The sequence below is a fragment of the Lepidochelys olivacea genome (assembly GCF_965140295.1).
Source record: "Lepidochelys olivacea isolate rLepOli2 genome assembly, chromosome: 12".
NCBI lineage: Eukaryota > Metazoa > Chordata > Testudines > Cheloniidae > Lepidochelys > Lepidochelys olivacea.
Genome location: NC_140422.1, coordinates 20,091,082 through 20,098,193, shown reverse-complemented (window position 1 = coordinate 20,098,193; position 7,112 = coordinate 20,091,082). Strand labels below are relative to the sequence as shown.

The 7,112-nt window shown below is 44.8% G+C and overlaps 1 long non-coding RNA gene across 1 annotated transcript; it reads left to right on the top strand.

Annotated features, from left to right (window-relative positions):
* The first annotated feature begins 227 nt into the window (after positions 1-227).
* On the top strand, positions 228-5,945 carry LOC311529225. Its single transcript, XR_014713800.1, has 2 exons — positions 228-901; positions 3,335-5,945. It is a non-coding gene; the product is annotated as an uncharacterized lncRNA (long non-coding RNA).
* The last annotated feature ends 1,167 nt before the right edge of the window (positions 5,946-7,112 follow it).

Here is a 7,112-nt window from a genome sequence, read left to right as displayed (position 1 = left end):
CGGGGGGTTTCATCAAGGAGAAACAAAGAACTTTCACAGCGTAGCCTGGCCAGTCATGAAACTGGTTTTCAAAGCTTCTCTGATGCATACCGCACCCTCCTGTGCTCTTCTAACTGCCCTGGTGTCTGGCTGCACGTAACGAGCAGCCAGGCGATTTGCCTCAACCTCCCACCCTGCCATAAACGTCTCCCCCTGTTAAAGAAAAGTTAGCACATGTGACTATTTTGGTTTGGGGCCCACCATTGTTTAAATGCCAGCACATCATACACCAGGAGGAGTGATCCTTAGATACTGAATCCCTGTGAAAATCCTCCTCCTTGTCTCCAGCCTGCCTTGACTCCCAGTATCTGGTTTTTGTCAGTCTCTAACTCCCTGTCTCTTGGCCTTGATGTGAGGCCTCCCATCCTGATAATAAAAGTTACTGATGCATGGCTTTAGGACCATGCTGTGTAATTAACATGCTGGTATAGTACGAGGAATGCACCAAGCAGGGATAGGTGGTAGATAAGACAAGGGTTTGTTTATTGGCTAAGGTTTCCGATACACGAGGGCAACATGCTTTGCTAAAAAGTATATAACCTTTGTATAATCTGTATTCAGGGTCCCCCCCCGGCTAGCAGGGGGGCACCACGCTCGAGTGTAATAAACTTAGTGTCTTTTGGGAACTCTGTAGTTGTGGACTTTGTTTATGTGCCTCAGCCTAGATTCGAACTGTGCATGACCTATCAGGTGTAATTCGCAGCAGTTGTGTGCGTGTCCTACCAGGTGTAATTCGCAGCAGTTGTGTGCGTGTCCTACCAGGTGTAATTCGTAACAGTTTTGGCTACCCAGATGGGACTCTAGGCTCTCCCCAACAAGCGAGACTACACTCCTCCTCTCGGACAGCTCCAGCTGGCACAGGGTGAGTTCACCTTTAAGAACTCCGAGGAGGGGGGGTGTGAGCCGTTGCTTAGGCAATAAGGTGGCACATTTGATGTCCTTTTAGTAGCCCATTATGGGTTCTGGGCAGAGTGTAAGTAAGGGGACCCCTTTGGCTGAAATTCTCGAGAATTGGGGGAATATTTCTGGTACCCAAGGGTTAGGTTAAAAAAAAAAAAAAGCTGTAATCTTGTGCAAGGTTGAGTGGCCAGTACTAACAACTCAAACACCTTTTGACTGGCCACCGGATGGTTCCTTTGCTGAAAAAAAAATAACAGCGCTTAAAAAAAGGCTAAAAAACAAAGCTCCAGTCCAGATGGATTATTAGTATGTATGGGAAAACTGAGCTTATGCGCATGCGAAAGGACGTCCTCTTTCCTCCTCCTTTTCTTATTCATCTCAGGGGTCTCCAGCCCCGATATGTGCTATGCCTGCTTCTGCCCCTCCTCCGGCTTACCCTCGGCTTTCTGCAGTCTCCACGATATGCATCTGAGGAAGTGAGCTGTAGCTCACGAAAGCTTATGCTCTAATAAATTGGTTAGTCTCTAAGGTGCCACAAGTCCTCCTTTTCTTTTGACTTATGACCGTCACCTCCTTGCTTGCCAATTAGCCGTGCTTTCTGTCCAAGTGACAAGCCTCATGGGGGGAGGACTTGGGTAGCCTTTGTAAGTAAAAATATTTAAAAAAAAAGACCAGGAAAGCTGGGGCTAGTTAAGAAGCCCACCCTCCTTGTTAATTTAGTAGTGAAACAAAGCTGGTGCTCATGGAAGGGACAGTTAAAAAAAAACAAACCAGGATCGGGCCCAAGCAGGCAGGCAACAGATAGAGAAATTGAAAAACAGGTTGAAAACTTAAAGGTCATAGTAAAAAAAAAAAAAAAAAGAGTAAATAATTACAGGAATGGAAAACGTAAATCTCGGAATAATACTTGGAATGGTAAAATCTAAGTTAATTGGGTGTTGTTTTGAAAAATAAGCAAGTAATTTAAAAAAAGAAAGTAAGAAATTAACTCTTTAGTTGTTGGAAAGAATTAAGCAGTTGAACTTTGTGAAATACTAAAAAAAAAATTCTTTGTTTCTTTGCAGCCATTTTGGAAAAAAATGGGCCCTTTTCCAAAGAAATGCAATTATACAGTGCTACTTAATATCTTATTAGGCTCCAAGGGGCTACAATAGGTGGTGTCTTCCTTTTCAGGTCGCTGTGTGTTTGACAGCAGGAGTTAAAAGTAAAAGGCAATCAAAAGTCTGGTAAAGTTTATTGTGCCCTTTTTAAAGTAAGAATCTTTAACCTGTGGATCCAAAAGCAAGCCGGAAAGCATTTGTTTTAATGTAAATTACCTAACTGATAAGGTAGAGGCCACTAAAACCTGGGCTGCCTATAAAACAAATACAAGAAAATATGGGTAATTCCTCTGTTTTGCCTGCAATTAAAGGTATTTGTATAAAAAGGAAATATTTTAAGCAATGACTGACTGCCCAAAAGGGGTAGATCTGTGTTTTTTGTCTTTCAGAAAATCAGAGAAAACTAATGCCAGCTGAAAAGCAATTCAACATCTCATGAATTTACTGGCACAATAGGAATTCTGTTCTGTGTTCTATGTCCTGTCTTGTAGTGTTTGTCTTGTGGCCAGAATTGCTCTGTTTAATTTTTCATAAAACAGTTTAGTTTAAAACTAAATTAAAAGGGTAAATCAAAATGCAGATACTTGTTTTATTCAACTTGGAATACAAAGTGTTTGAATAATATCAAAAAAATGTGATATGCTAAAGTTTAATACATTTGCTTAAGTAAAAAAAAAAAAATTTCATTGGCCAGATCTTTTAATTAAAAAAAATGTTGTTAAAATTTGCACACCAACAGTCTTTGGAAGCAAGGACATGAAAGGTTAACCCACTCCCCATATTATACATGAGATCCTTCTGGCTACCTCACATTTCTAGCCAGAGGGCTGGGAAGGGAGGAAAGCTATTGGACACCAGAGGTTGTACCAAGTGGACTCCTCAAAAGTGGGTGTGCTTGTCCTGGCTTGTTGCTCCAAAGCTCTGTAATAAAGTCATTTTCCTAGAAGGGTGTATGTGGCATACATTAAACAATAAGACTAAAGTGCTGTATAATGGGCAATGTACATGTGTTCCTTTTTAAACAAAGGTGTATGAGTAAAAAGTGAAAGTTTCCTTTGCAGGTTAATAAAAGCCAAAAAAAATAAAATAAATAAAACAAAAAACAAGCTAATTCAACGCTGTAGCTGGCAGGCTCGGTCCAAAAATAAGACACTGGCCTGCCCAAGGACACTACTCACAGCTAGGATTTGGCTAACAGCCAAGAAAGAGGGGGGCTTGAATGTGCCCAAGCAGCTGTGAGATCTGCAACACACTGCCAGACATTAATGAAATGTGTTAGGTCTCTGTATTTACAGGTAAAAAGTCCTGCTTCAAGAATCCTGAGCAAACCTGCCATTTGTTAAAACCAGGTGACTGGGTCTACATAAAGGTCCATCAACAAAAGACTACTCTGGCCCCATGCTGAAAAGGCCCTTATTAAGTGCTGCTAACTACCAACACTGCTGTGAAGTGCCAAGGACTGACTGCCTGGACCCATGCTTCTTACTGCAAAAAGACCCCTCCACCTCGAGATGACTTCACTTCGACTACTGATCAGCCTGTCCCTCCTTCTGGGTTTTTTTTCTTTCCTCCTTTTGGACAGCAGGAAAAAAAAAAAAAAAAAAAACAAGGTGAAGTGCTAGTAACCTCTCCCTTGTCCACTGACAAAGCTAACCTGCATTCAGTATTTGCTAAAGAAACCAAAGCAGTACAGGGTGACGTGCTAGTAACCTCTCCCCTGTATAATGCAAAACCATGACTGTTCCAAGAAAAAAGAAGAAACGCCTGCTCTGCTAAAACCACCAAAATCCAAGGATTCCTGACTGCAAAAGACACTGAGAATTGGCCTTGATGGCAAAGACGGAGCATTGTACATTGGCAGGGAGAAAGTTGCGGTATGTATTCTTGGGAATGTGAAGTGAAGTGGTGGGGTGGGTTTATTCCAGAGGCTAGAACCTGTGCTTCTAGGCAAGTATAAATACCAAAAACGCCTTACAGCCACGAACATTACTCCCACCATCTGCCACCACTCCTTTGCAGGTAAAGGTTCCTGGATCCATCATAGCTATGTTAAGTTGGCGCTGGGACCCCCACCTGACCCTGACAAGCCATTGGACGAGCCACTTCACGAATGAACACCACGACCAACCCATGGACTAAGCTTTCCAGCTACTGGGACCTTCACAGCACACCAGGACTTTTTGTGTTCCTGTTTATTGGACTTACATTGGGTATAGTGTTTTTTGTATGGTACAGGAGAGGATATCGACATTGGTATGGTTTGCCTGGGGGGTCCTCTCCCTATTCCCAAGTCCAATACAAGGATGGGAGGGCAATAGCTTCTTGAATTTAATCCGCGCTATCAAACAGGGTGTAAATCGAACGCAGTGTTGGATTTGTATTCATACCCCCACATATTTAGGTCAGGAGGTCCCGTTGATAGGGGTACCTATCCCCCTTAATCGAACACTCCAAACTAAGCTATGGGCAAACACTACATTTAACTGGAATGTTACAATCCAAATATGGTCTATTGATATGGTGGCCCAGGGTAATTATGCTTTGTGTGTGTCACGACGTAAAGGCATAGAAAATACAGTTTTTGTAGGGAATTTTGTGGGGTGCAAGGACACCACCCAAATCAGCTCTGGTGCAGGAGGCCCCTCTACCTACTCCAGAACCCCGTGGCCAGTCCCCGAGGGGTCTGGCTGGTATTGGTTATGCAATCACACAGCCTATAAGGTTCTTCCAGCAGGATGGTGTGGTACATGTACCTTAGGGGCTATAGTACCCGCCGTGACAGTACACCAGAACCTGACCCAGGGAGAGATCCGCAATCTAGTATGGAGGGACCGACGAAGTATTCCTTTAAACCCCCTTTCTCAATGGCCCAAAGGCTTTCACTCCTTTGTGCGTTGGTTTCTGCCATGGTTGGGAGTAAGCGAGCTGGAAAAAGCTATAGTTAACATTTCAACTGCTTTGGAACTAATGGCAAATGCTACTGCAGATGCTCTATCTGCCCTTCAAATTGAAGTCACCCAGCTATCCCAAACTACAATGCAAAACCGCCTAGCCCTGGATTATCTCCTTGCAAATCAGGGCGGGGTTTGTGCTCTGGTCAACTCAAGCTGTTGTGTATTTGTAAATCAGCACCATAGGGTGGAAACTGACATCCACATCCTCAAGCAACAGGCAGCCCTATTTCACCACATCAGCCTCGACACTACCAGCGCCAGGTTCCAGGAGGTCTGGGACTGGCTCACCTCATGGCTACCGGATGTGGGGACTTGGGGACAGCGTATTTTGTATTTACTTTTTTTGACTGTTATTGTTTTTGCATTATTTTTTGTATGCCTACAATGCTGCAGTATGTGCTGTCGGCAGTTGCTAACCCTGCAGCGCGGTTACTCAGCCCCAATATAGCTTACTGACATACAAAAAGAAAGGGAGGACTGTTAAGGAAAAGTTAGCAAATGTAACTCCATTTTGGTTTGGGGCCCACCATTGTTTAAATGCCAGCACATCATACACCAGGAGGAGTGATCCTTAGATACTGAATCCCTGTGAAAATCCTCCTCCTTGTCTCCAGTCTGCCTTGACTCCCAGTATCTGGTTTTTGTCAGTCTCTAACTCCCTGTCTCTTGGCCTTGATGTGAGGCCTCCCATCCTGATAATAAAAGTTACTGATGCATGGCTTTAGGACCATGCTGTGTAATTAGCATACTGGTATAGCACAAGGAATGCACCAAGCAGGGATAGGTGGTAGATAAGATAAGGGTTTGTTTATTGGCTAAGGTTTCCGATGCACGAGGGCAACATGCTTTGCTAAAAAGTATATAACCTTTATATAATCTGTATTCAGGGTTCCCCCCTGGCTAGCAGGGGGGCACCACGCTCAAGTGTAATAAACTTAGTGTCTTTTGGGAACTCTGCAGTTGTGGACTTTGTTTATGTGCCTCAGCCTAGATTCGAACTGTGCGCGTCCTACCAGGTGTAATTCGCAGCGTTTGTGTGCGTGTCCTACCAGGTGTAATTCGTAGCATTTGTGTGCGTGTCCTACCAGGTGTAATTCGTAACACCCCTTACTCTCACAGATATTGTGGAGCACATAGCAAGCAGTAATAACAGTGGGAATATTGGTTTCGCTGAGGTCTAAGCGAGTCAGTAAACTGCGCCAGCGCGCCTTTAAACGTCCAAATGCACATTCTACCACCATTCTGCACTTGCTCAGCCTGTAGTTGAACAGCTCCTGACTACTGTCCAGGCTGCCTGTGTACGGCTTCATGAGCCATGGCATTAAGGGGTAGGCTGTGTCCCCAAGGATACATATAGGCATTTCAACGTCCCCAACAGTTATTTTCTGGTCTGGGAATAAAGTCCCTTCCTGCAGCTTTTGAAACAGACCAGAGTTCCTGAAGATGCGAGCGGCATGTACCTTTCCCGGCCATCCTACGTTTATATTGGTGAAACGTCCCTCGTGATCCACCAGAGCTTGCAGCACTATTGAAAAGTACCCCTTGCGGTTTATGTACTCGCCGGCTTGGTGCTCCGGTGCCAAGATAGGGATATGGGTTCCGTCTATGGCCCCACCACAGTTAGGGAATCCCATTGCTGCAAAGCCATCCCCTATGACCTGCACATTTCCCAGGGTCACTACCCTTGATATCAGCAGATCTTTGATTGCGTGGGCTACTTGCATCACAGCAGCCCCCACAGTAGATTTGCCCACTCCAAATTGATTCCCAACTGACCGGTAGCTGTCTGGCGTTGCAAGCTTCCACAGGGCTATCGCCACTCGCTTCTCAACTGTGACGGCTGCTCTCATCTTGGTATTCATGTGCTTCAGGGCAGGGGAAAGCAAGTCACAAAGTTCCATGAAAGTGTCCCTACGCATGCGAAAGTTTCGCAGCCACTGGGAATCGTCCCAGACCTGCAACACTATGCAGTCCCACCAGTCTGTGCTTGTGTCCCGAGCCCAGAAAACGGCGTTCCACAGCATGAACCTGCCCCATTAGCACCATGATGCATGCATTGGCAGGGCCCAGGCTTTCAGAGAAATCTGTGTCCATGTCCTGATCACTCACGTGACTGTGC